Source organism: Capsicum annuum, chromosome 4, assembly GCF_002878395.1.
Source record: "Capsicum annuum cultivar UCD-10X-F1 chromosome 4, UCD10Xv1.1, whole genome shotgun sequence".
Classification (NCBI taxonomy): Eukaryota; Viridiplantae; Streptophyta; class Magnoliopsida; order Solanales; family Solanaceae; genus Capsicum; species Capsicum annuum.
In genome coordinates this window covers 15,760,943-15,782,012 of record NC_061114.1, presented here as the reverse complement: position 1 = coordinate 15,782,012, position 21,070 = coordinate 15,760,943, and the positions used below count along the sequence as shown (strand labels likewise).

At 28.1% G+C, this 21,070-nt stretch overlaps 1 long non-coding RNA gene across 1 annotated transcript; it reads left to right on the top strand.

Moving 5' to 3' along the window:
• The first annotated feature begins 3,984 nt into the window (after nt 1-3,984).
• Nucleotides 3,985-9,435, top strand: LOC107868187. The gene is made up of 2 exons (XR_007054449.1): nt 3,985-4,215; nt 8,357-9,435. It is a non-coding gene; the product is annotated as an uncharacterized LOC107868187 (long non-coding RNA).
• Nucleotides 9,436-21,070: the final 11,635 nt, after the last annotated feature.

The window sequence follows — 21,070 nt, the reverse complement described above, 5'->3', positions numbered from 1 at the left end:
TAGAAAAAGTATCGGATTTACGCTTGAGAGGAAATACCCAAGAAAACTTTGTAAAGTCATCATGGAATAAAAGATAATATCTAAAACTAGTAAAAGATGCAACAAGGAAAGTCCAGATATCACGATGAATTAATTAAAATGGAGATAAAGAAAAAGAACAAGAATCCATAAACGACAACTTCTGGTGCTTGCCAAGTTGACAAGCAGTACATAAATTCTCTAAGCTTTTGAATGAAGAACAAGGTAATTTATTGGCCCTAACTAAACTAGCTAAAATAGCAGATCTTGGATGTCCTAAACAACGATATCAAAGGTTTGGAGAGACACGAGCAGCAGCAAAAGCAGAATGAAAAGTTGCAGCAGAATCACCGCAATGAGAAGAAATTGCATAGAGTGGTCCAGAACTATTGCACCGAAGTAGGGGCTTCTTCGCCATGAGTTCCTTAATGGAAAAAACAAAAGGATCAAAATCCATGGAACAATTATTGTCCGTAACAAATTTACGAACACTTAGTAAATTAGTGGAAAGACAAGGAACAACTAAAATATCTTTAAGTGTAAAAAGATTATTAGAGGAAGCGAGAGTACCATGTCCAGTGTAAGAGATGGGGAGTTGAATGCCATTACCCACAACTACGCGATCTGAGCCATTGTATGGAGTAACAGAGGATAAATTGGAAGCATTATGAGTCATGTAAGAAGAGGCTCCAATATCAACATACCACGAAGCATCACCAGGTGACGATGTTGAGTAATTGGAATTAACACCTGACACAAAGGCCTTAGAATGCAGAGATGGACAATCACGAGCATTATGATTTGGCTGATAGCAAAGTTGGCAGTATATAGTTGCATTGGTGGGTTGAGATGAAATGTAAGAAGCCGAATAGTAAAAGAGAGGAGGACCTAGGATAAAAGGAAGATGAGGACGAGGAGTGAATTGTTGAGGCACCCCATTAAAGAATCTGCGATTCCCTTGATTTCGACGACCACAACCACGACCGCCATTGAAATGGCGGCCACCATTGGAATAGCGACCACGTCCCCAACCATAGGAGGGAGAAAATTGTTGCTTGGCCGCAAATGCAGTGGTAGCGTTATCCGTAGATGATTTGGAGAAACTTGTCAATTGAGATTCATGAAGAAAGAGTAAGGAGCGTGCCTCAACAAAAGACGAAAGAGGAACACGAGTGGAAATAGATGTGCTCACAGACATATATTCAGAAGGTAAGCCAGAGAGTATTTGGAGGACAAGATCAGAATCAGATATAGGATTTCCAATAGAGGTCAAGGCATCATCTATGGACTTCACGCGACGGACATATTCATTAATCGAGAGATTACCTTTCTTAAGATTATGAAACTGGACTTTGAGTTGAAGTGTTCGAGAACTAACTTGATCGCGAAATAAACGCTCAATTTGAAGCCATGCATCTCTAGAAGTGAGCGAATGATTAGGCTTGATTATTGCTTGAAGAATCTCTTGAGAAATAGTTGCTTGAATCCATGAAAGAACAATGAAATCAAGTTGAATCCATTTTTGGAAGGAAGGATTAAGGACAGAGGTACGATCATCACTCAGAGTAGTAGGCTCAGGACAAGGGAAACTTCCATCAATAAATCCGTAAACACCATGACCTTTGAAAACAGGTAGGAAAAGTTCTCTCCACAACATATAATTTGTATAGTCAAGAATAGTGGGAACCAGATTTTTAATGTTAGAGACAGAAATTGCAGAGGGAGAGGACGGAAGAAGGGAAGAAGTTTTAGTGAGGGAGGCCGATGAAGAAGAAACTGATTGAGTAGAGGTGTTGGAAGTCATTATTCAATAACAGAAAAAACCTAGACGTCTGATACCATGAGAGAATATATTTCTTGATGAATATAGTTTACAATACAATTATATATATAGTTGTACATCTATAAATGAGAAGATAAGGCTAAACTTGTAACTGTAGTTATCCTCTTATGTACAATAATAATCCATAAGAATTTAAATAATTAATTGTCACTTATCAAAATAAGGTAGAAATCTAAATAAAGTACAAAATATTAAAGATATATACTAAAGAGTTACCTAGGATGTACACAAACAATAAAACTATATATAAATAATTTTTTGTATTTGGCCCAAAATCAATATGTCGAGGCGGTTCTAGCCCAAGCTATGCAGCAGACGAATATACGATGAAATGGATGAATTAATCCGATCCAATAAACAGATATAATAATATTCTAATAGATCATAATAAAATGATGAGTATTTCTTTATCCTTAATTAGAAATTTTGAGGTCGAATTCTGAACGTGGAATCACCTTTATTAGCTTTAATATTGGCCACACCCAACAAGAAAAGTCTAACAAGTGATTCATGCTACACATGGAGAAACTCATAATGTAAAGCTTGATGAAAGAGCCTCTTATAGCACGATACACACTAACAAACTTTTTTTATGAAACATGCTTAATTATACTCTTATATATACATATAATGCACATTAAAATGATTTAGTAGCTCAATTGATTAGATGACTAATAGTCTACAATTTACTTTTATTTTTGTGAAAAGTAAATACTCAAATACGAACACAAAATGCTAGAAATAATAAAAAGGAAACGTGCAGAATTATAGTGGACCAAAAAATTGTTGTATGTGGATTATGATGCGGTGGTGTTGTCGGTGTATAGAAAGAAAAATGTCCTAAAATAATTATTTTTTTATTTGTCACTAATGCTGGTACTCATATTAAAGTCTGAATAAATTAAATTTATGTCGAAAAATTCTACATTGGAATCAGGTGGCGGAGCTATCCTTCAGTCAGAGGGTTCAATCGAACCTTCTTCGATGAAAAATTATACTATTTAATTAAAATTATTTTTTTTATATCTATAGTGGATGTTGAACTTCTTTTTGTTAGTTCGTATATTTACTTCTAAACCCCTTAATGAAAATTTTGACGCCATTGAAATAGACAAATGCCTAGAATATTATTACTTCTTCTAGTCTTAGCATTTTGTTTTTCGTTTTTTCAACCATTGTCCAATATTTGCTTAGGATTTAACTTCTTGAAGTTTGTGACGTCGCATGTGAAATTATTTTCGATAATAAGTGACGATAAGATTCGATATCAATTTTTTTTTTTAGATTAATACAATACTAAAGTGTGTCACCATCAAAAAAAAAGTTAGACAATCAAAGAGAACAAATGTTAAAAAAAATGCCATAAATATGAAAGACATTTGTGATTCACATAAAAAAAAAAGAAGAAGAAAAAAGTACAAACACACATGCATCTTTATGCTTTATTTGCGAAAAAGAAAAATCCATTTCTCTTTTCCATCTCGTTCACTTTTTTGATTTTATCATGTGCAAACACAAGATAATATTATTATTTTAGAAAAAAAGTTGGAAATTTGTCTTTCGTTTGCTATTTTATCATTGAACTATATATATTGTTAATATATATGTATTTCCCCCCTTTTATTATCTAATCAATGTAAAATAATCTGATATAAATATCAAATACTATTTTCTAAAAAGTTCTTATAGCGGCAAATGTAACTCTTTCGATTGAATTCATCCGAACTTAATATTAATCATGTTGAGCGTATAGCATTGTGTGTATAGGTAAATTTATTAAAACTTTGATGAATATTATATCTCAATCCATTTATTTTAAAAGTGCAATGGCTAAGTATCAATTTAAGAGCTTGAAAATTTTAAATTATAATTTTTGATCAAAACATTATGATGAACGAACAACTTTTTGTTAGTAGCAATAATTCATTGTAAGTACTCCCCACTGGCTTTTCTACTTGGTAGAAGTGGGAATATGGATTGACATGGCTGCTTCATGTAAATTTTTAATTGATTGAGGATAATTTCGTCATTTCACTTGATTGCCTTTCCACGTGGAAATATAATGAGCTGAGTCGCTTCTTTATTTCGTCCGTTCAATGCCACATCAAGAGTTACGTGTTTTTTATTTGTTCCCTTTCCATTTTCTTCATTAGCTTTCTTTATATATATATATGTATTCCCCGATCCAAAAAAACCTTTCTTCGTATCTGTTCCTTTTTCATTTTCTTCATCCGTTTTTTTTGGCATATTCTCTATCAAAAAGTAGTAGTTGTTTTGTATTCAAAGTTTTCCCCAGCTGCAAAGTTGTTGTTGTTTTGTATTCAAAGTTTTTTCCAGCTGCTGTTTATTGCAAGGTATGTTCCCCCCCCCCTTTTTTTTTTTTTTTTTTTCCGCTTCTTTCCGTTATTACATGTCCCAAAGCATAAATTAAGGTAAAATTTTGTTGGATTTTTGTTTAATTTGATGTTAAATTTCTGATTTTTCGTTTATTGGATTTATGAAATTGCTTACAAGGTGTTTGTTAGCGTGTCTCAGTGAGTGAAAGAGTATAAAGGGGAAAAAAACAAATAAGAGTGTATTGGATTTTTGTTTAATGGACATTTTGTCATTTTTTTCACTTTAATTTAAAACATAGTGTCAAATTAATACATGATATTTTCATTCACATCTTCACTATTTTACGTCTTGTTTCATTTTACTTTTTTGTTTTATTAAGAAAATTTGTGTATTTTTTTTTGTTTTATATTGAATCATACTAGATTATTATGATTAAATCATAAATTAAAAAGAGATTCTGATAATAGTTTAGATGAAAATATATGGAGTTAATACATAGAAATGACCCTAAATTTAACACTTTGACCCTAAATTTAACACTTTGACCTTAAACTTTGACAGTACACAAATATGACCTTTAATTATTTAAAATTGCACAATACAACCTCCAATCCTACGTGGCAAAACGCGTATTCGGGCGCGTCTAGCTTAAAATCTAAGAGCATAAAATATAAATATGACCTTAAACTTTGACAGCGCACAAATATGATCTTTAACTATTCAAAATTGCACAAATATTATCTTTAAATGACTTTTCACTATTATTTTTTTATTATTTTTGGCTCAAATATGAAAATGACATCTAATTTCTTTTGTCATTGCAAAAAAAGAGCAATATTAATTAATTTATTAATTAGGTGGTCAGCCTCATATGAAAAAATCGTGAGGGTATTTATAAATCGTGCGGGTATTTATATATATTATAAAAGTTATATAATATATTTAAATATAATTTATTTAATTATTAAATTAAAGATGAAACTATACTAATAATAAAAAAATTATAGTTTTAATAAAACGTTATTAAATTAACTGTTATTAAGGATAATAGTAGTATATTAGATTAAGTTTGTTACAATGTTATTAAATTAACGTTATTAAAATATTATTAAATTAATGTAGGGGACCTACGTGGTTTTCATGGGGTTCACCCGAACCCCCTCGGTAAAAAAATTACCTTATATATAAGAGGTAGAAAATCTATATTTATATATGTATATTAATGTTGAACCACATGAAACAATGTACTTAGATAGCCCAGTGGTGTTATTTGCTCTTCTTGGGCGCTCCTTCAGCCTACTGCGCGAGTTCGATTTTTTAATTAAAAAAAAAGTTAGGTGTTGCGGAAACAGAAACAGAAATAATAAAAACGACGCCTTTTTAACACAAAAATTAAAACTTTGACAATGCACAAATATGACCTTTAACTATTCAAAACTGCATAAATATGATTTTCCTCCAAGTCGGCTCTTTTAACGATGTGGCACCGTGTGATTGGATTACCTTTTCACGTAGGCGCGAGTGAAACTCACGTATGGGGTTGCAAAATCGGAGGTCATATTTGTTCAGGTTTTGAATAATTAAAGGTCCTATTTGTGCACTATTAAAGTTTAAGGTCAAAATTATAATTTGGTGTCAAGTTTAGAGTCATTTTTATGTATTAACTCAAATATATGAAAAGAAATGTTTCATTTGCTAATAAATTAGTATAAATATCAAATGTAATTAAATATTCACTTCAAATGTAGGAGTAATTTAGTTCAAGAATTTATATGTCAAAAGAAGTACAAAAGCTTTTATTTTCTTAAAAAAAAATATCTGTAAAGACTCACGAACACTCGAAATCTGACATTATACATGTGTTATTTTCTTGTTTGAGTGTTTGAGATGTTATTCCAATTCATTTTTAGTTTTAGAAAGGTATTGTAAAATTTTATTCTAACATTTATAATCTACCTTTATTTCATTCCTAATGCTCCTTTTTAATATCCTTCTCCATTTTTATTTAGATTAAATCATAAAAAAGAGATTGTGACTATAAGAATACATGATAAGAAATGTCTCATGAAGTAATTAGATCGACACAGGATGAGGGACTTGCTTGCGGAATCATTGATGTTAGCTAAAATAGAAACATCTCCTTCAAAATACATAGAATATTCAGAATTATTATCAGTAAATTTACCAACTTATCAAATGAGAACATAAGTTGTGCCTTTATTTTTGCATCATCATACTGGAAGATTGTTTTACTGGTTATTTATCTTTTATTTGGTTTAATATACTTTAGAGACAAGTGTACACCTAATGGAGAAAACAATCACCTGGTCATGAACTGTAAAGAAAGTACTTAAAATTACTGAGGATAAGTTGTTGCTTGCTTGATACTTAACAATTGGAATGTACTGCATAGTGTATAGCCTAATTTTTTTAATTCCTCCGCTCCAATTTGTTTCTCTGATTTTGATTTGCTATGAAATTGAATAAATTAAATGAAATTTTTTTGATCGGTTAGGTGGGAATATACTGGGTTTGTTGTTGTTGAGCCGGGGGTCTATCGGAAACAGTCTCTTTACTTCTTCGGGGGTAGCGGTATGGATGGCGTACATTTTATCCTCTCCAGACCCCCACTGTGTGGGAATACACTGGGCTTGTTGTTGTTGTTATCTTTACTTTAGCCCAGACCCAGCTTCATAGTAGTACTATATGAAAACATAATGTGTGTTTTAGTGTGTAATGTGATAAACTGTATTGGCATTTCCATAGATAACATGACATTTTGATAAGAACAAGACTAGATTTCCACAAAGAAAAAGAATACCTTTAATGAAAACACGTTACAAAGGATTTAATGAAGTCTTGCTATTAACACGTTGTGTAAATATATGCTAGTGTTAACTACATCTTAGTTGGATCATTCCAAATGCTGCTGGCACAATTGATATATTTCCATAATTGGGATTGTTCTGCTATATTTAAAAGGGTAAGAAAATAGTTCCAGTTAGAAGTTTTTGTTCACTAGGTCAGACAATTTTTTAGTACCTACAAGACATTATGTAAAACATCAAACTTTAGAGCAATTGAGAAAAGTTTTATTTTGGATGGAATAGGGTATATGAATGATTCATACATATTTCAGAGAGCTCACAGTTCCTTTTTTGTAGAGAATATATGTCAATACAAGCCCTTTGTGTAGATATGGAGTTCTACTCTTTTTTTTTTTTATGTATTTGTATGAATGCACAAGGCCATTTAAACTTGCAGTTGATTATGACAATGTGATTTTATATGAAGGCATAACAAAATTTTTCCCGTAAGATTTCACTTTCACTTATTTATAAATTACTAGTTTAGCGGCACTTGTAACTTATTATTATTTAAAATTAAACGATTTTATCTATTATGAGGTTTTTAATGAAGTACAAAAAGTTTAAAACAGATATTTTATCGTAAGCACACATATATATATATATATGAGAAAAATAATTACATTGTCAGATTTGAACATACGAGATTAATATCAAACCCAGAAATTAAAATTCACGAACAGCTAAAGAAAAAATAATGTCACGATAATCAATAGAAAAGGAAAAACAATAACAATTCAAAAAAGAGAGAGAATAACATACTAACTTAGCGGATGACAATTACAATGGTCGAAGAAAACACTAAATACAAGCGTGGGATGGGATAATATATATTAATATAAAAATATGTTGAAAATTAAATCTAGTTCTAATTTAAGAAAAGAAATTTATCATATTTTAAAGTCTTAATTCATTATCATATTTTAAAATCTTAACTTATATATTCTAGGATTTAAAATTATCTATATAATTAAATAATAATTGGAGAAACAAAGTGAAAAGACGATTTTATCTATTGTAAAGTGTTTTAATGAAGGACAAAAAGTTTAAATCACTTTTCTAAGGTAAATCACTTTTCTAAGGGTCTTCACACTTTTAATATATTATAGATATATAATTCTAAGTTTTTTTTTTTGGTATTTATACGAGTGCATACGCTTATTTAAACTTGTGATCAATGTGATTTTATATTATGGCATTGCTGAACTCTTCATGTGAGATTTCACTTTCACTTATTCATGTACATTGTGGAATTCAGCCTAGATAATTATTGATTCTATTTACTTTGCAGGTTTTTTTGAGTGTTCTGATATTTTCTCTGATCTGTATTTTCACATCGTAATTTTGGTAAGTGTTATTTTTTCATTTATTTTGATTGTTGTAATAAATTCTTCTTTCACTCCGTAATTTTTTAATTTATCCGTTTCTTCTTTTATTTGTTATTCCTCAATCATTTTCTTATTCGGTTAATTTGAATTATTTTTTTATTTTTTTTGGTTTTTTTAGTGTCGTCCTGTTGTTACCTAATTTTGGCAAGTATTATTTTTTACTTATTATCATTGCCACATTAAATTCGGGTTTTCATTTGTTTATTTTACATCTGCTAGTTTGTTTGTTGTTTTTCAATGCATTTATTTATTTATTTATTAATTTACATAATTTTAATGTCGTGCCTTAGATTTAAGGTTTTAATACTTTTTGTATGAATACACTGTAATATAAAATTACAGTGATGTCTGAAAAACGCGATAACAGAGATCGAACTGATGATAGTATAATCGCTAGTAAAAGAATTATATAGGTTGATGGCACCTGATAAGAAAAAGTACTTGTTAGCTCGACAACGAGCAAACAAAGTTGAAGCAAAAAAACGTCTTTTGTCTGAAAGTTCAAACGTCAGCAATTTGACTCCGCCTTTTCTTAGGCAACCACTTCTTTCGCAGAACAAGCTTTTTCTGTTGTAAGACACTCGTACCTTCTTGGTGAAACAGGTAACGACTTCTTCATCTACCAAAATTAAAGGTAAAGGTAGTTAAAACTTTTAAAAACATCTCTACTGTAAAAATTGATTTAAATTTGATATAAAACCAACTTTATTGATTGCTATTATTTATTATCAGGATCAACATCGGCTACAAAGAGTTCACAAATGAAGATCCAATAACGAATATAATACAAGTTGATACACAAATTGATGGCTCAAGTGGTGTACAAACACAAATTAACTATATTTATCTTAAAGCTGTTCCTAATTGTAAATTTTGTGGCGTAAAAAAATTTGAATATGAATCTTTTGGGTTTTGCTGTAGTAATGGTTCTGTACATTTAATTTCTTATGAAATGCCTCATGAATTGAGAAATCTTTATTTAGAAAATACGGAGAAATCAAAACAATTTCGAACTTATATTAAATATACAATAATAGTTTTGCATTCACGTCACTTGGAGTTACTTATGATAAATTTTTGACAAAAAGAAATAATGGTATTTATACATTTCGTGTAGAAGGACAAATGTATCATTTTATAAATGATTTAATTCCAACTAATTAAAAAGCTGAAAATCTACAATTATATTTCTTTGATGGTGAAAACGAATTACAAAATCGAAAGGACAAATGTATCATTTTATAAATAATTTAATTTCAACTAATTAAAAAGCTAAAAATCTACAATTATATTTCTTTGATAGTGAAAACGAATTACAAAATCGAATGGCGTGTTCAAATAAATTTGATGAAAATATCGTACTAGCTTTAATGAATATATTAAAATTTCATAATCCATACTCTATTTTCCTGAAGTCATTAATAAATATCGCTACTCTCTGATTTCTGCCTCGTCCTTAAATGTGATGCTGGTTTAGATCAATGAGTTTAAAATTTATCGACTGCTTTGGAAATTGCAGGGTAGAAAATGATGATAATAATTGTATACCCACGCTGCATATTCGTATATATACATAAACTAACCGAAGTCAATTGGTAAACTATTATTATGAGTGTTATGATCCATTGCAATATTCGTTATTATTTTTTTATGGTCAAAACGGTTGGCACTGTGATATTAAAAAGATAAATCCTTCAATTATTGCACCTAATAGTTTTGCGTATTGTGAACATGAATAACTACCCAGTGTGAGAAATATGTGTTCTATTGATGGCTTTTTTGATATGAAAGCTGAAATCATGCGTAAGGAAAAACACAAAAGAAGTATGATTTCTTGTCGTGAATATTATAGTTACATATTACAAATGAGAACTGATGAAAATATAATTTTACATTCTGGTAGATTATTTCAGCAATTTGTAGTTGATCACTGGATTAAAATTGAAAGTCAACTATGAGATTTTGCTTCTTTCAATCAGAACTTATTTAGAATAGATATGTTGGAAGGACTCTTGGATATGCTAAGACGTGGAGAAAGAGAAACTTCACAAATAGGTAGAAATAAAATACTTCCACATAGTTTTACAGGAGGTCCACGAGACATGCGTCAACAATATATGGACGCTATTGCATTGGTGCAATGTTTTGAAAAATCAGACATTTTTTTAACAATGACCTGTAATCCTACATGGCCAGAAATTAAAGCTAATATCTTATCTACATATGAAGTATAAAATAGACCATATTTAATTAGTCGAATATTTCATGCAAAATTAGAAGAATTAAAGAAAGATATTCCAAAGAGACATATATTTGGTAAAATTCCAGCGTTTATGTATACGATAGAATTTCAAAAATGAGGACTTCCACATGCTCATTTTCTTATCATATTAGATGAAAAATATAAATTATTAACTCCTAAAGCGTATGATAAATTTGTTTGTGCTGAATTATCAAATCCTAACATCAATCCTGAATTATACACACTTGTTACAAAACATATGATTTATGGTTCTTGTGGTGCATTAAATCCGACAATGCCTTGTACAAAAAAAAAAGTTTTTGTAAATTTAAATATCCAAGAGAATTTGCTGAACAAACAAGCAAAGGTAAAAATTCGTACCCAATTTATAAAAGGCGAAATACCGAAAAATATATTAAACTTAAAGAATATTTAATAGATAATTTATGGGTTGTTCCTTATAATCCCTTTTTACGTTGTAAATATAGTTGTCATATAAATGTAGAGATTTGTTCTGATAATAAAGTTATCAAATATATTTATAAATATATTTGAAAAGGACATGATAAAATTGCATTTCATATACATTCAACTGATACAAATATAGAAATTGGTGAAAATAAAGAGTCAATCTGCAAGATGGGTGTTGCCTCCAGAAGTTATTTGGCGTATATTTGCTTTTCCTATTAGCGAAATGAATCCAAGTGTTTACCATCTTCAAGTACATTTGGAAGGACAACAATTAGTTTCTTTCAAAAGTAATAATACAATCACTAAAATTATAAATAATCCTATGATCGGAAAAACAATGTGAACAGAATTTTTTATGATGAATGCTAAAGACGACTATGCTAAAAATTTTAATTTATTATATCGAGAATTTCCAGAACATTTTGTATGGTCGTATTTAGACAAAATATAGATACGTCGTAAATAAGGAAAAGTTATTGGTCGTGTCGTAACATGTCATCCAAATAAAGGAGAAAGATATTATTTAAGACTTCTTTTAATGAATGTAAGAAAATCAACATCTTATTTACATTTGCGAATCGTAGATAAAAAATTATATAATACATTTAAAGAATTCGCTGAGAAAAGAGGATTATTACTTTCTGATAATAATTTAATAGAATGTATGAATGAAGCTGCATGTTATCAAATGTCTTATAGTTTACATCATTTATTTGCTACTTTATTAGTTTATTACAACCTATAAATCCTAAAAACTATGGGAAAGATTTGAGAATTCAATATCTGAAGATTTTATAAATAACACACATTTATCTTTTCATAGATTAACTCATATTAATGATGTTTTACATTCAATGCGTCGTGATATCAACGAATTTCAACTTATATAAAAAATACTTCAACTTCCTGAAATAACAAACGAAGCGAAAGATGTTCATTTTGAACGAACCATTGCAGTTAGTGAAGAAGATATATTATTAAAAAAAAAATAATTAAATTTTGAACAAAAAAGAGCTTATAATATTGTAATCGATCGAATATTTTCAAATAAATCAGGTGCTTTTTTCATTGATGGCCCTGGTGGAACAGGAAAGAGTTTTCTATATCGTGCTTTGTTAGCTACTGTTAGACATAATGGATTTATTGCTTTAGCAACAGCAAGCTCAGGTGTAGCAGCTTCTCTTCTTCCTGGAGGATGAACTGCTCATTCACATTTTAAATTGCCTATAGATATTGAAGAAAACTTTAGTTGTAATATAAGTAAACAGAGTTCTTTAGCTTCTTTAATTCAAGATGCTAAGTTAATTGTCTGGGATGAAATTTCAATGGTGAAAAAAAAGTTAGTTGAAGCTTTAGATTTTCTTCTACGAGATTTAATGGAAATTAATACAATATTTGGTGGAAAAGTAATTATTTTCAGTGGAGATTTTAGACAAATTTTTTCCGTTCGTAATGAAAAAAAAGAAGATTTCATTTGTGAAAGTTTATTTTACTCTGAAATTTGGGATCAACTAGAAAAATTACAATTGCCAGAAAATATGCGAGCAAAATCTGTGTTAGGGTTTTTGCCATGATTTTCTTACTATATTTAAGTTTGACTTTTTCTTAGAAGGAAAATAAAAGTCACCATAATTATTTTTACTTTTTCTGAAAGAAAAAATATAATTCTTTTCCATATTTGGCTAACCTCTTTTTTGGAGGAAAAGTTTTGGACATCTATAAATAGAAGACCCCCTTTTCATACCATAACATCATAACATCCACAATGTAGTCTTTAAAGAGTCTTTGTTTAGGGGGAAATTTCTCCCAATAAATTTTAAGATTTTCAATTTTATTTTTAATATGTAGGCCGTTTGGCCAAATCATATCCAATAATATATTTTTAGTTTAATTTTTCATGTGTCGTCTGATTTATCGTTTTATGATTTGCAAATTAAAAGCTTCCGCATGACGCCCTTTCGATTTCGAACCCAACAATCTGATCCTGCTTTTTGTGAATATTTAATGCGTATTGGTAATGGTATTGAAAAAACAAACAACCAAGAAAAAATCACACTTTCCAATTCTTTAATTATTTCCTTCATTACTGAAAAAGAATCTCTACAATTTTTATTTAAAATTACTTATCCTAATTTATATATGTGTCATTCAGATGCTTTATTCATCACTTCTCGCGTTATCTTAACAACAAAAAATAATTTTGTTGATGAAATTAATGATATGCTACTAGTCCAGTATCCAACACCACCAAAAATTTATCAAGCTATTGATGAAACAATTGACCCAAAAGATCAAAGCGAGTATGGAGATTTTATGCATAGTTTAAATCCTGCAGGTTTACCCCTTTATAGATTAAGATTGCAAAAGAATTGTCCGATAATGTTATTACGTGATATAAATTCGTGTGAAGGTTTATATAATGGAACGCGCTTGATATGTCATGATTTCAAAAATTATATTATTAGCGCAACAATATTCAGTGAAGATTCTAAAAACAAATATGTATTCATTCCACGAATTCCTTTGCAAACATCACAAGATGAAAGGTTATCTCTTCAATTTAAAAGAACTCAATTTCCAATACGATTATGTTATGTCATGATCATAAATAAAGCAAAAGGTCAAACATTAGATTTTGTTGATATTTATTTACGTGAACTTGCATTTTCTCATGGCTAATTATATATTGCTTTATCACGAGCAAAAACTTCTAATTGTGTAAAAGTATTGATTAGACCTTCTACAATTGAAGACAACAATGATAATTTAACTCAAAACATAGTTTATAATGAGGTTATCAGAAAGACTTACTCATAATATTATACTACAACTTGATACATCTTATAAACAACTGTCTTTTTCATTTTTTTTTTAAATTTCAACATATTCCCCCCCCCAAATTTTATTAATAATATGTTTGACTTCTTACAAATTTATATAGTAATATGTTTTACATCTAACTTTTTGTTAATATACATGCTAACAATAATATATGTATTTTTTTTTCTTCTCATTGCAGATTAACTCAATATGGCGCATAGGTTCAATATCAATTCCATTACTCCTCTGACCAAAAATTGGACATCTAAAGTTCAGGTTGTAGACAAACATCCAGAAAAAAAAAAATAGAGATGGAACAAGAAAGTATCAATTGCTAACTTTACAAGATGAGGAGGTAGTTTTGTACTTTTACTTTTTGTATAATTAATTTTTACATACTTAATAAAATGTTTAAATATTTTGCACTTAATCTTTTATATTATTATAAATTGCAGGAAAATCAGGTCCAAGCAATTATATGGAATATTGATATACCGCACTTTGAAAAATACTTGAAGCTGTTTCAAACATACTTGATTTTGGCTAGGGGTGGGCATATTTTGGTTTAAATCGAAAAAATCGAAAAACAAATCGAAATTTAATTTTGATTTCGGTTTTTCGATTTTTCGGATCGAATTCGATTTGTAATTTTAGAATTTCGATTCGATTTTCGGTTTTAAAAAAAAAATCGATTTAGATCGAAAAATCAAAATATTATAAATAAATAAATAATATATATATTTTATTATATAATATATATATATATATATATATATATATATATATATATATATAATATTTAGTAATTCACATTCACCATTAACATTTAACAGCAAATTCGCATGCGCCGCAGGCTGTTTATGGATTGTTTTAGTGACTCGAATATTTTATGGACTATTTTGGTGACTTTGGACTGTTTTATGGACTATTTATGCAGAAAGTATATTGTTTCATGGACTATTTTTATGAGTTTTGTGTTGTTTTGTAGACTATTTATGCAAGGTTATATTATATGTAATGATTAATGATGTTATGTATTATGTTAAGCTTATGATTATTTCATTTCGTTTCATCCATGTTGAGTTATTTATAATTATTTATATTTGGGAATGAAAAACAGGTTTGAAAAAAATAATTTTTCTAAAAAAGTCCATCAATTTTAAATGCTCAGTTATGAAAAAGAGAGGCGAACTACTTTAATATTTCAAATCGAAATAAAAATTGAAAATAACCGAACCTAATTTGTAAAAATCGAACCAAATCGAATTTATTTCGGTTTGGTTATGGATGTCATTTTTGTCAATCCGAAAATCGATAAACCGAACCGATATTAAACAATCAGACCGAACACCCACCCCTAGTATCGGCTGCTCAGGTTAAACAACCAAATCTAGGATATGCTAATCCCTTCAACACATACACCTGGATGATTGATAAAACTACTATCGTTGAGCCGATTGACAAGGTCATTCCTCCTGAAAGTCCACTACCGCCATCTACCAATCTGGTTGCAGTTCCTTTTGATGGTTTTGATATACAAGCTAAAGATTCTCAATTTGGTAATAAAACATCTTAACTATTTACACCTCAAAATATAAAAATTAATTATTATTTAAATATATTTTTACCCTTTAATTATTTATTTATTTATTTATTTATTTGTAGATGTTATTGCACTACTGGTTAATGCTGCTCTTCCAAGTTATGCCAGCAATGGAAAAAGAACTCGGTAAGTTCATATTCTTTCGCCTTTTTTTCATTCTTCAATTGTGTTCAATTCCTAAAATACTTTGTATTAAAACTAATTTAAAGATACAATCATTTTTTTATTATTTTAAAATTTAATAGTCAAACGTGTTTTTCAGAATTAAACTTCGTAAAAAAATATAAATTTCATTGCCAAACGTCGCTGTAATCTTTTATTAACTCATTTTTCGATTTTCAATTTTAATATCATTATTTTTTTGATTTTACATTTTATTGTTGCTTTTTTTTTTTTCAAAATTATTATTTCAATAAAATTTTCAATAATTATTTAGTAAGCTTTAAAGCTTAACAAAAATTTAATTTGTATCTTATCAAAATTTAATACTTAAATATTTATTATGTTTTATACTATTTACAGGAGAAAATAAAAAAAGTTGACACTTTGGGAAGAATATGTTGAATACTATGGAAATACTCTTTTTTAGAAATTTAAAGACTATCCTGTGATTCTGCTTAAAAGAGTAGTGAAATTAGTGTCAGGTACAATAATTAAATTATAATTTTGATTGTATATAATTTTATCCGACCAATATCACTTCATTATACATACAGGTTTATCAAACAAATACAATACAACAATACTTTTGCATCCTACTTATCTGCAAGCTACTGCTTTAGGTTCATGGTAATATACAAATATTATCTGCTTACAAAATTAAGTTCACCAATCAAATTAGTAATAAAATTTTTTTGCAGGGCCAAACAGTTCAGCCACTGCTGCTTGAATACACAGCAAAAAGCACATCCACGATCGGTTCTCTTCTCTTTGTTCCATTCGAAGAACAGTTAATACTCATATTTGACATCCCAATGCAAACACCGGTAAGAAAAGCAACAATTGATATTAAATAATTAAATATTTTTTAATAATAATTAGTAACATAATCAATTTTTATAGGGGGAAGTGTTTTACATAGATGGCTACTTCACAATCACAAATGAGAATCAAGACTTTTGCTCTATGAAATGCTCAGATTGTGAAACTCTATTCATAAGATGCACTTTATGAAGGTCAATCTATTGTATACGCTGTGAACGTTCTACTCAAGCTAAACTAATAATCATTCTAATGAAACTATTCAGAAATTATTTAATGGTTTTTTTCTGTTATTCTTTTTATTATTGTTGATTTATGCATGAATTGAGTTAAATACAATAATTCTTGTTTTTTTATTTATGCTACATTTTGCCACCTGATAGTAACAAAACAAATAAATCAATTAATACATCCTTCAACTTTCAAAATAAGCTCCAACATCTTCACTATGCTTCTTTTTATCAAAGTTGCTTTGCATGAGGAAGTAGATTTACTCGAGATATGCCATAGTGCAATGGATTTCCTGTTCATGTTTGTTTTCTACTTAAAAAAGAGGATAAAATGATTATGTTTTAAAGAATGTATTTGTGAACTATATATAATAAATGTATTTTTGTTGTTATTGTTGTTTTATAGTTGATTAATTCTTGAGTTGACGGTTAGCGGTAAAGTTTTCATGCATTCTATCTTTAATGTAGTGGTAAAATCTGCATGCGCCCTATCTTATTCGGACTTTACTTTGAGAACTATACTGAATATATTATTATTGTTGTTATTGTATAGTTGATTAATTCTTGAGCCAAACGTCAATTAGAAATAGTGTTTCTATCTTTGATGAGGTAAAGCTAAACTTTGCATGCATATGTTTTACCATAACTGGACCCCACTTTGTGAACTATATATGGGAGATATATTGTTGTTGTTGTTTTATAGTTGATTAATTTCTCTTGGAAATAGTATCTCTATTATCTTTTTAATGTAGTGAATAGACTTGATTTTAAAAAGTGTTGTATTTGTGCTAAAGAATGTGATAATTTCTTTTTGAAACTCTGATTGCTTGCTGTTTGGTTACAAAATTCTGGCTAATTAAAGGGGTTTGAAAGTAAAGAAACCAACAGAGATTATGTATCCCCTTAATTTTCTTGACAAATTTGCTCAAGTTTTCATCAATATTATATATTAATTAACATCGATTGTTTCTTCAATACATAACCCACCACCCAGATTATCATGTGAGACCCAATTGAAATTCATCTACAGTACTAAGAATAAATTAAATTAACGAAGTGAAACTAAAATATAAAGTAATCATATGGTTGAATTTATTGAGACACAGTAGATCAGTTGTTTATGTTTATCCTGTAATTTTTCAGTGTGTTACTCATTAAATTTTAAGTCTTAGCTTAAATTTTGTACTGTGTTGTTAACGTTTGAATAATATAATTGCTATTCTTCTGTTACTGCAATAAAATTTAGTATTTTTTAATACTGTCTAAATGTTTAATAATTCTACTTTACCTTAATTAATTAATATATATATTTTTTCCTTTTTACTTTTTCATAAAAAAATTGTATCCCAAAAGTCGAGAAGTAACACCAAGCATTGTGGAAGCAGGTAAGGTACATTATTTTCATCTCCTTTACCTTTATATTTCCTTATTAATTGTGCTTCTCACTTTTATATTCTATATTCTTTTGCAGTAATGTAAATTTTTTTTTTTTGGCTTTTGTACTGCCTTTTTGAAAGCTGGAATGAAAAATAAAAAACTATAACTAACATCATCAATGCTTAAACTTTTTTCTTTTTATATTACTACCACTAAAACACTTTTTCTTATTCTCCACAGGTTTTTTGTCGGCCATAACGTCTAGAGGTGTGCAAAAATCGAATCGATCGATAAATCGAATTGATAAAAATGTTATTGAGTTATTGAGTTAACAGTTTTTTTATTGGTTTTATAAAAAAATTTATTGGGTAAACGGTTCGGTTTTGGTTTTAGCTTAACCGATAACCCAATAAGGATACACTAAGTTATTATTTTATCCCTATTTATGTTATATATATAAAACTCGACTATTATCGCATTGACAAGCTTAAGACATTTATACCTTCCAACAATTAGGATTTACTTTTTTTTTCTAACTAACATTCAGTTCAAATTTGAAGATTCTTGTAAACTAAAATGCATTGCGTAGGATTTTGGCGGTAACTAAGATTTCGTTTTTTTTATGTTAGTTGTTACTATTTCTAGTTTATAAGTATTTTCTTATTGGTTAAATCGAAAATCGAACCGTTAAGGACCAAAAATTGATAAACCAAAACCGATAAGAAAATATTTTATTGGTTGGTTATTGATTTTACATATTTAAAAATCTGTTATTGTTTTATCCTTATTTATGTTATATATATAAATCTCTCTATATATCTATAGATAGATAGATAGATAGATATGTGTATGTATATATATAAATTATATGAACTACTTATTCACAATTCAGTGATTCACAAAGTATTAACCTATTCAGGGCAATAAAGGCACAATATAAAACTCGACTATTATCGTATTGAAAAGTTTAAAGCATTTATAGCTTTCAACAATTAGGATTTAATTTTTTTTCTAACTAACATTCAGTTCAAGTTTGAAGATTTTTGTAAACTAAAATGCATTGTGTAGGATTTTGGCGGTAACTAAGATTTCATTTTTTTATGTTAGTTGTTACTATTTCTATTTTATAAGTATTTTCTTATTGGTTAAATCGAAAATCGAACCGTTAAGGACCAAAAATTGATAAATCAAAACCTTATTAATTTTACTTATTTAAAAATAAAAAATCGATAAATCGAACCAATAACACATAAAATCGAATCCAACTGGTCAATGTAAATAATAACGTCAATGTTTTTGTTTATCCTTTTGTTCATAGCAGCTTCTGTATAAACCAGTGACAATGTAAATAATGGCAGTATACTTATATATATATATATATATATATATATATATATATGCATAGGTGTGTTTTGGTATGAAGAAAACATCTTTCAATATACTTATATTTAATTAAAAAAATTACACAAAATAGCATACTTAATACTATAATTACAATAAATAGTAATATTTGTAAAATTATAATTTAAAACTAGAATAGCATTATTTTACTTATTAATTAGGCAAATGCATATTTAATCTCATTATTTTATATTTTTCTATTTTCACTCCACTATTTCACCTTTCTCTAAATATAGTCATATTTTTTACCTTTTTTTTTTCATCTTATTTTTTTATCATTTTATTTTTTATTTTCACTTTATTTTCTCTCTTCTATTTCTCTTCTTTCTTTCCTTTTTTTTTTTTTTTTTCATATTTGAAGATAATTATCTCCATGATCTTCAAGATTTCAAAATAAAACATCATTACTGTCTTTCACTCTCTTATATCTCTATTTTTTTTTCTTGTTAGTTTTTTTCATCTTATTTTTTATCATTTTATTTTTTTATTTTGATTTCTTTTCATTTTTTTCGTTCCACTTTACTTTCTCTCTCTTCTGTTTCTTTTTTTTTTTTCCCTTTCTCATATCTTTTTTTTTCTTTTTCTACTTTCGTTTCTTTTTTTTACACTTCTATTTCTCTTTCTTCCTTTTTATTCCTTTTCACTTCTCTTTTTTTTTTTTTGTGTTTTCTTTTTATATTTTTGTATTTTTTGGTTCTTTTACTCTTCTTCTATCTCTAACTTTTATTTTGAAAAGACAAATATGTATATCATATATACATATTCAAAAAATATATAAAATACATAGACATACAGATCTGGATATGTATTTACGAAATACATATCATATTCATATTAAACAGTAACAAACATAACTATACTATATATCTTCATATGTATTTGTGAAATACAAAGGTGACTTATATAAAATAAGAATATACATATAGATCATGTATGTATTCTGTAAATACATATGCAGAGCTATATGTATTTTATACGGTGTTGGATTTTGTCTTTGAACTGTACATACTATGTCATTTTTTAGGGTAACATATGTACTTATTTGTTTTCTTTTACTGTTTAAGATATGTATCTAGTATTTTTTTTATTACCTATATGTATATGTATAAATTGTCATTTTTGTTATAGAGATTTTGTGTCCTATATGTTTATATATACATGTGAGTCAGATAAGTATTTCTGTAAATACATATGCAGATATATATGTATGTTTTTTTATCGTAAATATATATGCAGATCTGTATGACTATTTATTTTGTATATTTTTTGAATATGTATATATGATATAGATATTTGTCTTTTAAAAATAAAAGATAGAGATAGAGGAGTAAAAAAAAATAAAAAAACAAAAACGAAAAATAAAAACTGAAAATAAAAGTAAAAAAGGAAAAAAAAAAAGAAGAAAGAGAAATAGAAGTGTAAAAATAAAAGCGAAAAAAAATTAAAAGAAGAAGAAGAAGAAGAAGAAGAAGAAGAAGAAGAAGAAGAAGAA